The sequence below is a fragment of the Hylobates moloch genome, unplaced genomic scaffold (genome assembly GCF_009828535.3).
Source record: "Hylobates moloch isolate HMO894 unplaced genomic scaffold, HMol_V3 SCAFFOLD_6, whole genome shotgun sequence".
Classification (NCBI taxonomy): domain Eukaryota; kingdom Metazoa; phylum Chordata; class Mammalia; order Primates; family Hylobatidae; genus Hylobates; species Hylobates moloch.
In genome coordinates, this window is record NW_026652281.1 from 139,767,040 (window position 1) to 139,786,202 (window position 19,163).

A 19,163-nucleotide genomic window follows, 5' to 3' on the forward strand; every position below is an offset into this window, starting at 1 on the left:
GCAGAATGGTATTTGTAATAACACATTATTGTTAATGATAATCTTCCTGTAATTGTAATATACATGGTAACATTTCCAACACTCCCTAGCCTGCTTAACCTGTCTGCTGTTCACTCATCCATTTATTCATAGGGTAAACATTCATTGCATATCTTATAAGTGAGGGGCATTGTTCCAGATCTAACAAGAAAATGAAGATTATTTATTTATATATGTACTTGTGCTGTACCTTTTCCCAGAAAGGATTTAAGACAAGGAAGTGTATTAATATATGATTGCATCACTTAAGAAGGTTATAATCCCAGTGGGGAAGATGATAGACATGCATAATAAAACAAATAAAAATAAAGAAATTAATGCCATAAGTGGATGTATAAAATCATTCTGTGAATGCTCAAAGGAGGGTAAAATGAATTCCAAATTCCTGAACTAAGGGAGTCTATATAAAAGAGATGGTGTAAGAGTAGAGATGTGAAGTACATAGAATTTTAACAGGGAGAACAGAGAGGAGAGGAGACAAGAGGAGAGGAGACGAGAGGAAAGGAGAGGAGAGCAAGGTATCACATATACAAGATATCACCCATATAAACTGAGGTATTTGGCCAGGAATACGACAGCTACAAGGAACAGCAAAACGTATGAAGAGGCTACAGTCCAGGTGGATGGGACATTGGTAGGTAGTGATGAGGATGTATTCAGTGCTAGATAATGTCATGAGATTATTGAAGATGTTAAATACCATATGAAGTTTGGATTTTTCATTTCTGTGAGAATAAAAGATTTTCAGGCAACCTAGGAAGCATCAATCTGATTTTATAAAGTAATGCTAACAAGAGTATAGAAATGAAGTTTAGACCTAACAGATAGGAGCCAAAGGACCATAAGGAAAGTTGCTATAATATTCCAAAGTACATATGACTAAGGCTTTAAGTTTTTATGATGGGAAAAATGCAAAATTGAAAGTATCAACTGTATTTAGTAACTAATTTTATGAGAGAGGGTGAGTATAAGGAGTTGGTGAAATATGATGATGCTTCTAGCTTTAATGATCAAGAGATCAGTGATTTCAGAAGAATCTTAGATTTTAGAAGAAAGACTACTAATTAAATTGTTTGGGATATGGGGATTTTTTGGATTAGTGTGGTATCTAAGAGGGTATATCACACAGAGAACTGTAAAGAGAAATAATAAGATATTAGGACTTCAGGTACAAATTTGGAAGTCATCTTAAGCAAGGAGATTTTAGGTTAAGCCATTGGACTGAAAACAATTTTTCAGGGAGATGTTTCTGAGCTAGAATAAATTAGGATGAAAGAAATAACCTAGAGAATACCTATACTTTAAAAGCAGATAAACGAACAGAGGCATGAAAAAGACAAAAAGAAGTGGTCATACATGCAGGAAGTACTATACAATTGTGATTTATTACTGATATATACTTCAGGTTATTAAAAAGATGTTTTTATTATATTAGACATATGTATCATATTATTCTATTCGGAATAGATATGACCCTGAGTAGCTAGCCTGATTTTATCTATGAGTACTGTTTTATTCTTTGGCCTATGGACAGAACTCAGATGCAAAATTGTGGTTTTTAATTCTTGCATATGTGTGAGAGTTTTTTTTTAATTATCTTATTTATTAAATCAACATTCAATAAAGTTGACTTTTTCCGTGTATAATTATATGCACTTAAATATACATATTTATGAAAGTATCACCACAATCAAGACACAGAACAGTTCTGTCACCCAGAAAACTCCCTCATGCTCTATCCCACCACTTTGTAATCATGCTTTTCCTCCACCTCATTCTCTGTTCTGTTAATCTGTTCTTCATCAATATGATTTTTTCCAGAATATTTTATAAATAAAACCATACAGTATGTAGCCCTACAGGACTAGCTACTTTCACTCAGCATAATGCCTTTGATTTACATGCATAATTTTTCATGTATCAATAGTTTATTCCTTTTTATTTTTGAGAAGTATCCCATTGTATAGATAGACTACAATTTACCCATTTACCCATTGAAGGATTTGGGGGGTTTTGTTCCAGTTGTTGTCAATTATGAACAGAGTTGCTACAAATATATGTTTTGCGTGAATATAACTTCACTTCTGTAAGGTAAACACCCACATGAGGAGTTGCTGGGTCATAAGGTAATTGTACTTTTATCTATGTAATAAACTACCAAACTGTTTTTTAGTGGCATTTTGCATTCCCAACAGCAGTGTATGAAAATGCCAGTTGTTTTACATTTTCTCAAGTACCTGCTGTTTTAGCCATTCTTTATTAGTGCAAAAAGGTGGCCATAATTTTCATTCCCCTAATGGCCGATGATGTTGAATATCTTCTCATTTGCTCATTTGCCATCTCTGTATACTCCTTGGTAAAGTTGTGTGTGAGGTTGTAAGGCCTATATTTTACCCTCTGGCTTTATGTTATTTCCATATCTTTATTTATCTTTGCCTCATCTTTTGGTCTTGTTTTAATTTTTTTCATTCGTTCTCTACTGCATATTCTTTTATAAGCCACTTTCAATATTCCTGGAATAAGTTTGGTGGATACGATGGGAGAGAAAACATAATTACATATAAAGAGTTAAATATGCAAATAAGTATAATTTTTCCTGGTTTTAAAAACTAGAGAAAATATTAAATTCTCTCAAGGGAATTCCTAATTTACCTAATCAGATTTGTAACTATGTAGTCACGTAAAGCTTGGTTGAAGATTAATCAGGAACAGAAAGACTCCTATTTTTTTCCTTACTACTTCCTTATAGATAGGACCATTCTGATGAGGACCAAAGAGAGATTGGAATCTGAAATGTTTTAATCAATGAAATTCACATTTGCAGAAAAGTACAGGCACTTGCTATAAATTTAAACAAAATGCTTGTTTTTTCTATTTAGGACAGACTGGCATACAGATTGTATTATGAAGACCTGAAAGCCTTAGGGCAAGAGGTACCTTCTAAATAAATACAGTACTGTTATTTCCTCAGGCTCTGAAGAGAGGTTCTGGAACATCAGCCAGAGCTTAATTAAGGAGTCTCTGCATTGCTGAAACTGTCTCTAGCAGCTTTCTCCTGGCTGTTTGAAGAACTGTCCAGCAAATGAATTGCTGAAAACCAATATGGCATTTACGCTGTAATTAGCTCAAATAAACCTGTAATAAAATGGCAGACCTTATGACTTCCATATCACATTTTCTCTCATATCACTGGTTGATGTAGAGCAATGGAAATTTTCCAAAAAGATAAAAAAATATTAAATGCCAAGATATCTTTCTGTTTTATTACCTCAAATTAACACTATATATTATGAAGTCCTAATCCCAATCTGGTTTTAAGAACTAGAGAAAATATTAAGTTCTCAGGCATCACAGAACTAATCAGATAATGGCTTAGGAAATTATATGAGTATAATGTGAGAACTTAGAGAGACAATAAAATACAGGTTAGAGAACTGAGTTGGAAGCATAAAATATTTTCTTTCAAATTTTGAGGATTTTCAACCCTTTTGTGTATAATTTAAGCAATAATTTTCATCACAATTTTATTAGATCTTGATGTGGAGGGAGACTTTCAAGAAAAAAATGCAGTGGCAAATTAAAATGTAATTATAAGAATTAGTCATTTCAAATAAAAATAATGTTATTTCATATGGTTCTTGGGTTTATTGTGAAAAAATGACATATTTTTTAATTTATTAAAATTATCTTCATGCAGAGAGACATTTCTGACAGCCTTTAAATCAAGTTTAATTCAAAACCTATTAAAATATACATCTTTAAAAAGGCTTGTTGATATTAACTTTTTTCCACTGAATACATGCTTAATTTCCCTTTAATATACCTCTTTATTAATCAATATTTAAATGAAAATGCTATTTCACATTAATATCTGCCTGTGGCCAAAATTCTAATTCTCATTACCCATGTTACTACTTGCTGGAGATAATTAGAGGAAGAATGAGATATCATATAGACCCTCTTAAAATTCACAGCGTACTTTACAATAATGACTTCAATGTTTTTCCATGCTCTAGAAAGCTTATGCAGCAATTATTCATTTGCTTCCATTTTCCTGTGATGCTTCATCATTGCAAACAGAAAAGAGAATACAATCTGAGCAAGAAGGTGAGGTTTTGAATGCTAAAAGAAAAAGAAAGAGAAGTTCTACTGGGCTCTGAGCTATTGTGAAGGAAATCAAACAAAGTGAATGATCTCAAGGGCTAGCCTTGATGCTTGCAAAATGTCAAAAAGCAGTGAACGAGAGACATTACTTGGGACTTAAAAAGAAACCTGGTGTGACTGCAGTTCATACGATCTGCTGCAGGAATGGGCATCAAATCTTCCCTCTCCTTTCCTCAAGGATATAAATATATATATATATAAATATATATATAAATATATATATATATGCAAAATAAAATGAACAGTAATTATATATATACTCACAATTGTTAGGTTAATACTGAAAACTGAATCCTAAGTGCCAAATAAGTAGAGAAATTAAATCAAGTATTTCTTCAGGACTAGCATCAGCTTTTCAGCATGATCTTTTCAGACTGGTGATTAGTAAACTGTATCTTGTGTTACAGGTCAGTTGTTTTCAAAGTGTGTTTTCTGGATGAGCAGCATCAGCATGACCTTGGAACTTAGACCCCAGACCTACTAAATCAGAACCTTTACATTGGGTATTCCAGCAATATTCATTTTAAGAAGCCTTTTTGGGGGATTCTGATGTATTCTAAAATTTTAGAACCATTGATCTAGGTAAAACTATGACACACTGGTGTAATCTAGAGGTCTTTTTTTTTTTTTATTTATTTGCTTATCTATTTATTGAGCTTCTACTAGGTGTCAGGCCCTAGACATATTGTGAGCAACATAACCTAGTCCCTGACCTTGAGCAGTTTACAATATAGAAACAATAGACAAGCAAAAAGCAAGCAAATAAAATAAAGTCGTGATATAAAGGTTATTAAATAAAGAAAGAAAGTACTGGAATAGGAATAACAGGGAGAAAACTACTTTAAATGACAGGATCATGGAGGGCTTTTTTAAGGAGATAATAAAACATCTATTTTCAACAAATGGCCTGGGGTTGAAAGCATCATCATTACTTAGGAGCTTATTTGAAATAAAGAATCTCAGGGCTTACTCAAAACTTTCTGAATCCATGTCTGCTTTTGAACAAGGTCTCTAGATGTCAGATGATTTGTAAGCACAATAAGAAGCAATAATGTAAAGGAAAATAAAAAGCCAACATATGGTGGGTTGGCATGCTGCAGTCAGTAAAATCATCATGTGCAAAGGCCCTGTAACAGGAAAAATCTTAGTATGAATTTTAGAGTCTCCATGGAATTCAAACATTTATTCCCATGCAGCCAGATTTAATCCCATCAGAAGCACATAAGAAAAGTTGCTCTGCCACTTCCTGTTATTAAGAACATAAAATCATGGTCCATCACCATTTTTTTTTCTAGTAAATCCCAGAAAAACTGTTTAGAGGTATCTGTAAGGAAATTTAATTTCCTGACCCTTATTTTTCTTGATGATAAAGCTGTGTTGTCACGTTCTTATTCGTCTCACAATTCTGGTTATATATGACCACTCGGGATTTGCATGACTTGTGATTTTTTAAAAAGATGACTTACATAAAATATTTAAATTATTTAACTACTTCATTGCACGAGCAATTGTGATACTCCAATAACCGTTATTGTTATAAATACTATTCTTATAACATAAAGAGACTAAATTTACTCAGAGGTAGAGATTGTTAAATTCTAGAAAATTCAGCTTTTTGTCAGTTCACTTAATGTGACATTCAATTTTTGATACAGTGATAACCAATATGAGGCATGGAAATGAGAAAGAGAATAAAAACCTGGAAAAGAATAACATTATTACCTCATCCTATGGATGATTACTACAAGATACCTATCCCTGAGCTAAGCACTAGGTGTAATAGAGAGCGAGACATTTAATAAGAAAATAATTCTGTAACATTTTTATTCTCATATCCTGTATCTCATATTTTCACTGAAAATGCTAAGAGATTAATGATTTTTCTGAGATCTAGACAGTGGGACACACTGGCAGGGTAGGGTATGCAGTAGGGGAGGCAGCTGGACTCTGTGGCAGAATTGAAACTCAAAGCTGTGTGATTCTCAACAATTACTTGAATTACAGTGCTTTCCAAACATCAACCATTATTTTACTTCTATTGCAATACTGTTACACCCAAATGAAACTTATACTGCTATTACTTTACTTACATAAACAAATTTTACACGTATCCCTCCCATAAATGAAAGTATATTCTTTTAAATTGATGGAAAATACATTAACAATAAATTAAGCAAAATGATAGTACTTAATTCTATCTATACACTGTTGATAACCTGATGCTGAGGATTGTGAATTGTGAGGACCACTCTAAAAAATAAAAATAACCTTATGGTCAAGAGAGTTAGAGCAATGATGACCAGACTAATGCTGTGGCTAATTTTGGTTGAGCAAGAATTGAAAAGGTTCACCTTCAATATCATCTAATGTCTATTCCATAAATCACTTAATTGTATATGGTCAGAGTAGAGCAACCCAAACACTGAGGACTATTAGATTACACTTCATGTTCAAATGTTGAAGCGAAAACAGGCCCTTTTCCACTATATTTTTAAGTAGTAAGCTTATTTCCTAGTTAATCCATACAATGTCAATGGATCAAATAACTTTAAACATATTTCTTATGAATATAGAATGTAATAGAGTAAAATCAAGAAGATGTATTGAGATTAGATGATCTTTGAGCACTGGACCAGCTCTCATGGTCTATCATACTGATTCTGGGATAAATAGAGACTGAAGAACAGAGACCTGGGTTCAGTCCTGGACTGCCACATATTAGTTTGGTTACCAGGTCAGGTAACTTCTTTAGGCCATAGTTTCTTAAGGATAATAAGTGAAAGTAACAAGGGTGACTAATTGATAGCATTATTGGGTATTTAAATGAGACAGCACGTAAGATGTAGTAAGGTACCTAGCACATGGTAAATGCCCAATATATGTTGCTATGATAATAATTATTATTATATGCAACAGTGGAGTAATAGAGAAGAAGCACCAATTTTTTGAATGCATACTAGTCTTCATTTGCAAATTAAGCTGCAAATGGCAAGTAACGGCATGTCTTTCTTGGCAGATTTTTAGTACGATTTCCGTCAGATAGATTACTGTGTGTAAATAGGCTATTTGTATGACTTTTGAAAAATGTATACTAATTTTTGGAGTAAATTCGAACTCAAATGAATTCCAATGATACCTGAAGTCATTTGAACATCACAGCATAGACTGTGCTTTTCAAAAATTTTTGTTTCTGTTACCCACCTTCACAGTGCCTTTCCTGCCACAGTCATCAGAATGAAACATTGATATCATGATGATCATGACTCAAAATTTGACAGTCATATTCAGTATTTAAAAATTACTTCCAGTCCCTGGGACTTACTCAGCAAACAGGAAAATGTTTATTTTTTAAAAAACTCACAAATCTTCAAAAAGTGGATTGTTTCAATATTAATAGAAGTATATGGAAGAAGCACATTATATAAGAAAATTATTTTTTCTTACTAGATATGATTTAAATTATGACCATTAGGATGACTCTTTATTCTTACAACCAACACATCCTGGGCATCTGTCTGCTATGTTCGTCTCTCTAGTCTTATGAATAAATAACATATTTGGGGAATTATAAAACACATAATACATATCATATTCTGGCATGAGCTTAAAAATTGCAATATAAGGAATAGCATGCATTTTACTCATTGCTTTAATAGTTAACATTTAGTAATTGCAGCACAGTTAGTTTCTTCTGTTCTGTGTTATAAGTATTAACTCATTGAATTCACTCAGCAAGAACCCGTATTACACATGATGAAACTGAGATACAGCCCAAGTCCCATAGCTAGTAAGTGGTGGCACAAGGTTTAAACTCACAGTCTGGTGTCAGTGGTGACCATACTCCAATGACTTTATAATTACAAATAATGATAGTAGCAATAACAATTAAGTCTCTTTTATGAACTGCAGGTATATTCATACCAATTTTTACAAGCAAACTTGTTTTTATCTTATTGATTACAAAACCATACACTGTAAATTATAATGAATAAAAAAGTAGAAGAAAATGGAAGGCAGTTCTTTCTGTAGTTTTTTCTCAAATGTTATCTACTGAATAGTTGACAAAACATTGAGTCTAACCTGCTTTCATCATGACAATGTTTTTTTCTATCTAGAGTATTTAGTATCAGTTTTCATAACCTCTAAAGCAAATTTCTTCTGAATTCATGTGCTGGAAAGCAACCCAACTAATTCTACTCCCGAGACAAGTACCTTCTCTGAACTTCATATAGATGTCTTCCAAAACTGAAACACATTCAGAAATCTTCATATAGCAGTTTCTGTGTTTGCTATAAAATGTCTTCTTGCTGGTCACTTATTTTATACACCATCTTGATTTGCTGACCGCGATTTTCAATAGCCAGTAGAACTGTGGATTCTGGAACTAAACCAAGTATCATCACACCTTTACCTAATTGTACATTTTAAAATAACTAAAACAGTGTAATTAGATTGTTTGTAACACAAGGGGTACATGTTTGAGGGGAAGGATACCCCATTCTCCATGAAGTGATTATTTCACGTTGCATATCTGTATCAAAAAACATCTGACGTACCCGAAAAATATATACAGCTACTATGTATTTACAAAAATTAAAAAATGTTTTTAAAAAGTATCTTCACACCTAGGTCAGCCACCACTTTTTATTTCTCAATCATATATAAACTGAGACACACCATGTAATCAACTGTCAGGAATTATTCCATGAAAGCATTAATAAAAATGACATAGTTATTAGGGATGATCGCAACATTGAATTTCATGGCCCCTTTTCCTCCATGAACTCTCCTCTGCTAACAGAAGTCTGTTACCTGATTTCATTGCCAAAGTTACCTGTCTAAGATTCATATGTATTTCCATGAAATAATCTTCTTTAATATATAAATTGAATTATTAGAAGTAGCAATGGAATAATTAAGAAAACAATAGAAAAATTAAAAGTATAAGGTTGGTAATTGAAAGAAAACATAGACTTTCTTTATATTTGCTGTAAGTCCCTAGGCCAAGTGCTTTCCATGCAATTTCATGTAATCCTCACAAAATTCCTACTCTGTAAGTACTATTTGTGTGTTCATCTTCAAAATGAGAAAACTGAAATTCAGAGTATTTAAGTAACTGGCCTAATAGAATACATTTTGTAGGTATCAGGACTAAAAATACAAACCTAAGTCTGTCTTATGTGAGGTAAATTATTTGAACTCTGCAGGTAGTAAATAATAACACCTAATGTCTGTAAAACAAGCAGTTCACAACATCCAGATGGAAATTTGGAGTGATCTTTTAAAATGATGTCATATATGAAAATTAATAGTTTAGAGTTAAAATAACATCAGTACTTATGTTCTATGTTGCAAAAAAGTTAATGGAAAATTATACTCATGAAGAGAAATGTGAATTACACCTTGCAGAATGATGTGTAGTTGAATGCAAATGAGCCTCACTTTGCAAAGTGCCTATTGAAGAGCTCAGTGTCAGCAAAACTGACCTGCTCATTATCAATTGGAAAAGGTCTTAATATTTGTTTTGGATAAAAATAAACTAGAGATGAAGTCAGTGCTCTGAGGTAAGTTATTTCCTGCTACTAGGGTGAGAAGTCAGATGTACTTAAAAAGCTTGCTGAGCAAGTGTACAAAGTTCATCATATTTTTGCATATAGATGATGGTGACTGGTGACTAATACTCAGGCTTGGAAAGAATATTCTATTAGCAATGATTTAAAAATACTGCTGTTTATTAACTCAAATGTAATTAGATAAGTTACCACATGCTGTGTCTACAAGATAGAACAAAATATTATTCATGTTACAAAAAGAAACTTGAAACTGCTAAAGGTGCCTAGCTGATGACATAGATAATACAGACAGGTAAAACTAGAGAGATGAACTATCTTTCAGCAACATCTCCTGTAAGATAGGTTGCTACATTAGAGAAAAAATTGATGAATATTTAAGAGATTTATATACTATCAGTGGCTCTGGGCTTATCTGATTTTCTACCTTTTTCTTATTCATAAGAAAGATATCCACTGGATAAGATAACATCAAATATTTATTTAGTTCTGAAATATCTTGATTTTAGAATTCAGCGGCTAGATCTTTAACTCCCCCATAATCATAGACTTGTTGTTAGCTACTGAATGGTTACAAGAAATTTTGGAAAGATAACGTCACATGATTTAGGGATCTGATACTTGAAGTGTTCAAAATTAACAGTCTACTGATCAACTATTCTGTGGCAGACTGAGTGCTAAGTACTTTATGCTGCTGACTTATCTTCACAACTCTGTAAGATCCAAGTGGTGGCTCTATTAGAGACAGGGAAATTGAGATTTACAGAAATTGCCTAAGGTCACACTCCTAGTGAGGGACACGCAATAATTAAGAGATATTTTTAAACATTGTTGTTTATCTGACATTCAAATTTAACTGAGTATCCTATATTTTTATTTGCTACATTGGGCAAACTTAATCTAGGTTCCTCTTATTCCAAAGCCTTCAAATGTATTGCATTCTGCTGAATTTATTGTTTTTGTATTCATTTACATTTTCTCATGAGAATTTCACAATAAGTCTATGAGGAAAACAGTATTTTCCATGTAGTATTCTGGATGTAAAAAGAAGTCAAACATTTTTCAATGTCAAATGAGTATTGTTTGTGAGATGCCATTTTCCTATGTGCAATTATAGGATTTTGATGCTATAAAGTCCCTAGGCTTTGAACAAAATTTCAGCATTGTGCATGGTACATGGTAAGTGTTTAATAGAGGCTTATTGATGATGATTACATTAGTGCCATCATCATTACTGTTATTACTATAGGAGTCATCAAGACTGTCTAAGATTTAGAATCTTTTGTACACACAGATACACAGGGTTTCTCTAGAAAAATAGAACTACAAACCACTGCTCAATGAAATAAAAGAGGATACAAACAAATGGAAGAACATTCTATGCTCATGGATAGGAAGAATCTATATTGTGAAAATGGCCATACTGGCCAAGGTAATTTATAGATTCAATGCCATCCCCATCAAGCTACCAATGACTTTCTTCACAGAATTAGAAAAAACTACTTTAAAGTTCATATGGAACCAAAAAAGAGCCCGCAACACCAAGTCAATCCTAAGCCAAAAGAACAAAGCTGGAGGCATCACGCTACCTGACTTCAAACTATACTACAAGGCTACAGTAACCAAAACAGCATGGTACTAGTACCAAAACAGAGATATAGACCAATGGAACAGAATAGTGCCCTCAGAAACAATGCCACACATCTACAGCTATCTGATCTTTGACAAACCTGACAAAAACAAGAAATGGGGAAAGGATTCCCTATTTAATAAATGGTGCTGGGAAAACTGGCTAGCCATATGTAGAAAGCTGAAACTGGACCCCTTCTTACACCTTATACAAAAATTAATTCAAGATGGATTAAAGACTTAAATGTTAGACCTAAAACCATAAAAACCCTCGAAGAAAATCTAGGCAATACCATTCAGGACATAGGCATGGGCAAGGACTTCATGTCTAAAACACCAAAAGCAATGGCAACAAAAGCCAAAATTGACAAATGGGATCTCATTAAACTAAAGAGCTTCTGCACAGCAAAAGAAACTACCATCAGAGTGAACAGGCAACCTACAGAATGGGAGAACATTTTTGCAACCTACTCATCTGACAAAGGGCTAATATCCAGAATCTACAAAGAACTCAAACAAATTTACAAGAAAAAAACAACCCCATCAACAAGTGGGCAAAGGATATGAACAGACACTTCTCAAAAGAAGACATTTATGAAGCCAAAAGACACATGAAAAAATGTTTATCATCACTGGCCATCAGAGAAACGCAAATCAAAACCACAATGAGATAACCATCTCACACCAGTTAGAATGGCCATCATTAAAAAGTCAGGAAACAACAGGTGCTGGAGAGGATGTGGAGAAGTAGGAACACTTTTACACTGTTGATGGGACTGTAAACTAGTTCAACCATTGTGGAAGTCAGTGTGGCAATTTCTCAGGGATCTAGAACTAGAAATACCATTTGACCCAGCCATCCCATTACTGGGTATATACCCAAAGGAGTATAAATCATGCTGCTATAAAGACACATGCGCACATATGTTTATTGTGGCACTAGTCACAACAGCAAAGACTTGGAACCAACCCAAATGTCCAACAATGATAGACAGGAGTAAGAAAATGTGGCACATATACATTATGGAATACTATGCAGCCATAAAAAATGATGAGTTCATGTCCTTTTTAGGGACATGGATGAAGCTGGAAACATCATTCTCAGCAAACTATCACAAGGACAAAAAGCCAAACACCGCATGTTCTCACTCATAGGTGGGAATTTAACAATGAGAACACTTAGACACAGGAAGGGGAACATCACACCCCGGGGCCTGTTGTGGGGTGGGGGAGGGGGGAGGGATAGCATTAGGACATATACCTAATGTAAATGACGAGTTAATGGGTGCAGCACACCAACATGGCACATGTATACATATGTAACAAACCTGCACATTGTGCACATGTAACCTAAAACTTAAAGTACAATAAAAAAAAGAAAAATAGCCTCACAGATGACATATTGTCACATCTGATAAGCAACTTGAAATCATTCACAAAACAGGAGGCAAACACAAATGTTCAATCAGAGAAGAAATTGGTCATGTTTGAGAGGCTACCAATGGGTCTCTGACTAATTTAACTGGACCATAAATGCTTTAGGAATCACCAGAGTAGAAAAACAAAAAATCAATTTAACTTACAAGTACCCCCCACTCCTCTGTTCTCTACAGGGAAGAGTACAACATGCAGGAAAATTGATTCTCAGATTTACCCTTCTCTGACTATCCACATGACCTAGGACAACTTATTTGGCTCCTCTAAACTCTGGGTTTACATCTTTCAAATGTGGATAACTTATATAATTGGGTGGTTGTGGCTGTTAAATGAGATACATGTGCAAAGTGCTCACTTAGCACATTGTCCAAATAAATGCTGGCTATTAGTATTGATAATTTTCTTTCTCCATTCATATTTAAAATACTTTGGTGCCCTTTCACAAATAACTTGAAATGTGATTTAACTGTGGTTTCTCTTCTGGTTTGTTTTTTTTTTTTTTGTGAGACAGAATCTCTCTCTGTTGCCAGGCTAGAGTGCAGTGGCGTGACCTCAGCTCACTGAAATCTCTGCCTCCCAGGTTCAATCAATTCTCCTGCCTCAGCCTCCTGAGTAGCTAGGACAACAGGCACGTGCCACCACGTCCAGCTAGTTTTTTTTTTTATTTTTAATAGAGACAGGGTTTCACCATGTTGGCCAGGATGGTCTCAACCTCTTGACCTTGTGATCCACCCACCTCAGCCTCCCAAAGTGCTAGGATTACAGGCGTGAGCCACCGTGCCCGGCAATTTAACTGTGGTTTCAACGAAGCTGACTCACCTGGTTAAATCTGTCAAAATAATTTATGGCTGTAGATTTAATCTAAGTTGCCTATACCCTAATATTTGGGCTCAATTAGGCCAGATTAATTAATTTTTTTCACAGCTGTCCCACTGGGCTGTTTAGGATTAATGGCTTAATGGCTTTATTCCCACCTTAACATCATTTTTTCAGGAGAACTAACTCTTGCAGGTAACGCTCATGATGCTGTAATAAAAAACAAAATAAAATTAATAAAATTAATCTTTGTAAATTCTTCCAAACAAAGGCCTAGTATAACTAGCACTTTTTACTGCCACTCTTCCCTTCATTTCCAGCTTATACTGGGGTTTTAGTTCTAATGTAGCTCTTGGTAACAAATGTTCACAAAGCTTCAGGCCACCATCACTGAACATTAATACCTTATTTTAACTGTGGCCGGGCGTGGTGGCTCATGCCTGTAATCCCAGCATTTTGGGAGGCCAAGGCAGGTGAATCACTTGATGTCAGGAGTTCGAGACCAGCCTGGCCAACATGGTGAAACCTCGTCTCTACTAAAAATACAAAAATTAGCCAGGTGTGGTGGCACACGCCTGTAATCTTAGCTACTCAGGAGGCTGAGGCATGAGAATTGCTTGAGCCAGGGATGTGGAAGTTGCAATGAGAAGAGATCCTGCCATTGCATTCCAGCCTGGGCAACAGAGCAAGACCCTGTCTCAAAAAAGAATACCTTTTTATAACTGGATTTCAAACTATTTTCTTACTCACAATCTTGTTCATCTGTCTTGAGATAGACTTATTAAAAACAGTCAAACTGTAATCACAGTGATGCCTTGTAAGTGATTATTCTCTGCTGGGAGGCTATAGCAGGTTTTAAGCAAAAACAAACAAATGAACAAAAGCTGAAATCCAGAAATCAACTCACAGTCTACTTCTGCTTCTGTCTGTGAAGGCTATGTGAACACTTCAAGTTGCAACTTATTTTCATACTAAAAAGTGTTCCTGGCTAGGCACGGTGGCTCACACCTGTGATCCCAGCACTCTGGGAGGCCGAGGCGGGTGGATCACGAGGTCAGGAGATCGAGACCATCCTGGCTAACATGGTGAAACCCTGTCTCTAGTAAAAACACACACACACAAAATTAGTTAGGCATGGAAGCAGGTGCCTGTAGTCCCAGCTGCTTGACAGGCTGAGGCAGGAGAATGGCATGAACCCGGGAGGCGCAGCTTGCAGTGAGCCGAGATCACACCACCACACTCCAGCCTGAGTGACAGAGTGAGACTCCATCTTAAAAAAAAAAAAAAAAAAAAAAAGTGTTCCTGTCCAAAAGTAGAATCGCCCAAGGGAAACTTTTAAGATGATTACCTGGAATAGTATAGTGGCATTCACATTCAGTTTGCTTCTGTCTCAGGAAAAACAAAAAAATAGAGCCACTCACAATGTTAGAGGTCACTCTCTCCAAAGTCTACAGGGCAAGATAGGTAACGGCAGCTTCTAACCTACAGCTGATGTCTGCCATGTAGGAGTAGAGTCTGGTGCTATATTATTCTGCCATTTTTCTACACAAGAAGAAAGAAGTATAGACTTTGTGTGAAGTTGTTGACTGTTAAATATTGGCAGCTAATTTAACTTTTTGAAATATGTTTGTTACTCAAAACTTTCAGGCAAGACCCAGTTGATGAACTATTGGATGAAGACTTGTTTTAAGTCCTGAAAGATTGCCCAAATTTATTATTTTTAAAAGATCTTAACTTGAACATAAAATAGTGCTAGAGTTAGTGAGATGCACTATCATTTTACAGGTATGATATGTAATATCTCTGCAGTTTGTCACAATTTTTCCTGGCCTTTATTGACCATTGGCTTAATGAAGTCCACTGTAGGATACACACCAAAGGAACTGTGATATTTCTTCCTATTGAGTGAAAAGAACACTCTTTGCTAATGCCATAACAATAAGCCAAAGAGCCATGTTCCTTTAGGCTCTTCCCTTGGGAACTCTCCTTTAATTACTGGTAATATTATAATAATTATCCTCATTGGGTAGGTTCTTTTAATTTATTTCTATTACTCCATTTCATGTGACTCCAGACGTCCAACTTTGACAAAGAATAATCAGTGATAACATGCCTGAGACTTCATAATAGGTTTACATTATTATATTTAGGGAGTTGTCTCATCCTATGAACAATGATTATCCAATAATTTTAAAGATGAATACCTTTCTGCCAAGTGACAGAGAAGGAGCATTGCTTTCTTGGACAAACAGCATCATTTTAAGTTCCCCTTGATTAAATCCAGCCCCAAAACATCAGCCTAAATGGCTAATGTCAGCATGACCATAAACCACAAGTGACATCTCTGACCAGAAACACTCCAACCCTGAGATAAACCCCCCTCTGACCAGAAACATGCCAGCCCTGAGATAAGCTCCCCTCCCACCAGAGAAATTCCAACCCTGCAATAAAACTCTCCTCCACACAGAAACAGTCTGAGCCTGCGAAAAGCTCTCCCTCCCTAAACTCTTTTATTTTTTTTTATTTTTTATTTTTTTTTTGAGACAGAGTCCTGCTCTGTCGCCCAGGCTGGAGGGCAGTGGTGTGATCTTGGCTCACTGCAAGCTCTGCCTCCTGGGTTCATGCCATTCTCCTGCCTCAGCCTCCCAAATAGCTGGGACTACAGGTGCCCACCACCATGCCCAGCTAATTTTTTGTATTTTTAATAGAGACGGGGTTTCACCGTGTTCTCCAGAATGGTCTCAATCTCCTGACCTTGTGATCCGCCCATCTCAGCCTCCCAAAGTGCTGGGATTACAGGCATGAGCCAACATGCCCAGCCTCCCTCCCTAAACTCTTAAATACTCTTTAGGCTGTAAGAGACAATGCTCCTGACTGAAAGTAGCCAGAAGCCCCTCTCGGGTTTATTCTCCAAAACAAACCTGTCTTTGACTGCTCAGCCACTTTTTGTGTTGTTTCTTCTTTCTTTAACTCTTTAACTCTTACATTTAGTGCCAAAACCCAGTATGGGTGTTGGGGGTAGAGGCTCTCTTGGAACCCAGGAAGCAGTTGGCAGCAGCAGCTTGTCCTGCACTAACTCCTGGACCCTGAGAGTCTCTGGCCATCCACTCCATCTTTCCTGTCACTTCATTTTTTGAGCAATTTGCATAAGGAGGAAAACTAATCTGAAGGAAACTGCTAGGGTGGGGCTGGGGCTACTCGCTGGTGGGCTCTCAAAACCCTCAAGTCTCAGGAATTCACCTCTGACTGTCCACAATGGGTATTTCACTCTCTCACCCTTGTCCCCTCTTCCTCTCTCCTCAATGTCTCTGTCTCTCTCTCTCTCCCTCTCTCCCTCTCTCTGCTTCTTCCTTGCATGGCTCCAGTCTTGGAGGCCCTTTGCCAATTCCAATCAGAACATCCAGCATCAAACACTAATCCAGCCTACTGGTAAGATTTGCCTTCCCCTGGCTTTCTCACAGTACCCAGGGAAGTCAAGTTGGCCATCCCTGTCCTCGGAGGAACAGTGGGACTAAGCTAGCAGAAATCTTAGAGATGCCCAGTTTGTTCTCAGCTTAACCATCCTCTTCAGAAAGAGGATTCTGGGTCTCTGTCTTCAGTCTGGGGATGCCTAGAACAAAAACAGACACCCTCAGCCTCCTCTTACCATTCCACATGGGTGCCAAACAATCCCACATTCCTCCCCACTGAGCTGTCTCCTTCACAACCTTGCCAAACTTGGCTTACAGGGGAGCCTAAAGCCAAAGCCTTTAGTTTTTTAATTGCAGCATGGTCTGGCCCCAATACAAATTAGATAATGACAGCTGATGGCCCAAAAATGGCACCTTTGACTTTCAAATTCTCAAGGATCTTGACAACTTTATAACCAGGAATGGCAAATGGCAAGAGGTTCCCTATTCAGGCTTTCTTCTACCTTAAATCCCAACCCTCTTTATGTCAAGCTTGCACCCCTCATGCAATCCTTCTTCTTCATGAAAACCCTCTCTGGGTATCTTCTTCCACTGAAACTAATGTTTACTTATTGTTTAATTTTCTTACCTCATTACATAGGCTAGCATTTCCAAAAACTGTGGACAAAACACATTAATAGTAAGAATCCTTGTTTTAGTTCCTATTTATAGAAATATCTCAAGTGTTTCATTGTTGTATTTGAGGTTCTCATTTGATTTAATAATCTAAGCATTTTTAAAAATTTTTTCAGTATTAGTTTATTATGCGTTTTCTTTAGGAACTTGTGTTTAATTCTCTATAATGATCTTTAGCAGCACCAAGACAATTTTGTTATGCTTTGTTTATTAATCTGATTCATTAGAGATGTTGAATCAAGCTTACCTTCCTAAAATAAAGTCAACTGAATCACATAAAATTATTTATTATGCTGTAGATATACTTTGGAAATGACTATTTAGTATATTTATATCTATATACAAAAGTAAGATTATTATACAATGTAATGTTTCAGTGTTGCCTGGATTATTTCTGAATGTACTTCATTTCCCTCTTTTACAATACTTCTTCTGTCCATATTTAGAAGACCATGTTCTTTCTTGGGAATCTGAGACTGACAGAATACCTTAGAACCAGAGGAGAAAATGTTGCAGCAAATATGACATTCAAGAAATGAAATGTTAGCAACAGAAAATGTACTGTCACTCAGAAAAAAAAAAAGTTGATGTAAAGACACAGGAGAAATCTTTTTACTATATCTCCAAAGTAATAATTATCCATTATGTAGTATGGTTTGATAATATGTCTATTTTTATGTCTACATATTGTCACTCGAGAAAATGAATGAGAAAAATAAACTTAATACCTAAGGGCAAGAGAACATTAAATTTAAATGCTACTTTGTTTATACAATTGTTTGTCATTTTAGTACATAGCTCCAGATATTTGAGTGCTTTATTTTATGATACTTTAAAGAAAATAAATTTTAATGTGAGTTTTTTTACTCTCAATATATGCATTTAATTATTTTAGTTAACTAGGTATATTCACCCTAAAATTAACGGAAATAAACAGCAAAACAGGTTTTTTTTTTTTTTACATTTGGGGCTTACTCAAATATTATGCTCTACTGGAGAAAGAGAAAATTAAGGAAAAAATGAAAATTATCTTTCAAAATCATAACTTCCATAAAAAATGTCAGAGTATCTTATGAAAATTATCTATCACTGCATCTCCATAAGGTAGAAATCATTTTCAGTTTAAATAATTGTTTGTCACCTTATACATTAACAAAGCTGGAGATTTTATAGTAATTTACAGGGTTCCTTTATAAACTCAATTGCTTTTACATAAATTTAAAAAACCTCCATATAAAGCAACAATGTATATTTAGCAAGAATACATATAAATAAAAATAAATTCATTAAGCATGATAGGAGGACTGCCTGTAATGAAAAGAGAAGTGGGAATAGAGTGTGTAGGGGTGACAAAGAAGAAATTTGACAAAAGCTTCTTATGATTAAGCTACTGTAAGTAAGTAAACAGGATATTGTTGGAGGC

The 19,163-nt window shown here is 35.4% G+C and overlaps 1 pseudogene; it reads left to right on the forward strand.

Annotated features, from left to right (window-relative positions):
- Positions 1-2,335: 2,335 nt before the first annotated feature.
- The window catches only part of LOC116470643 (ADP-ribosylation factor-like protein 2-binding protein), a 58,444-nt pseudogene continuing 41,616 nt past the window's right edge, over positions 2,336-19,163 (forward strand).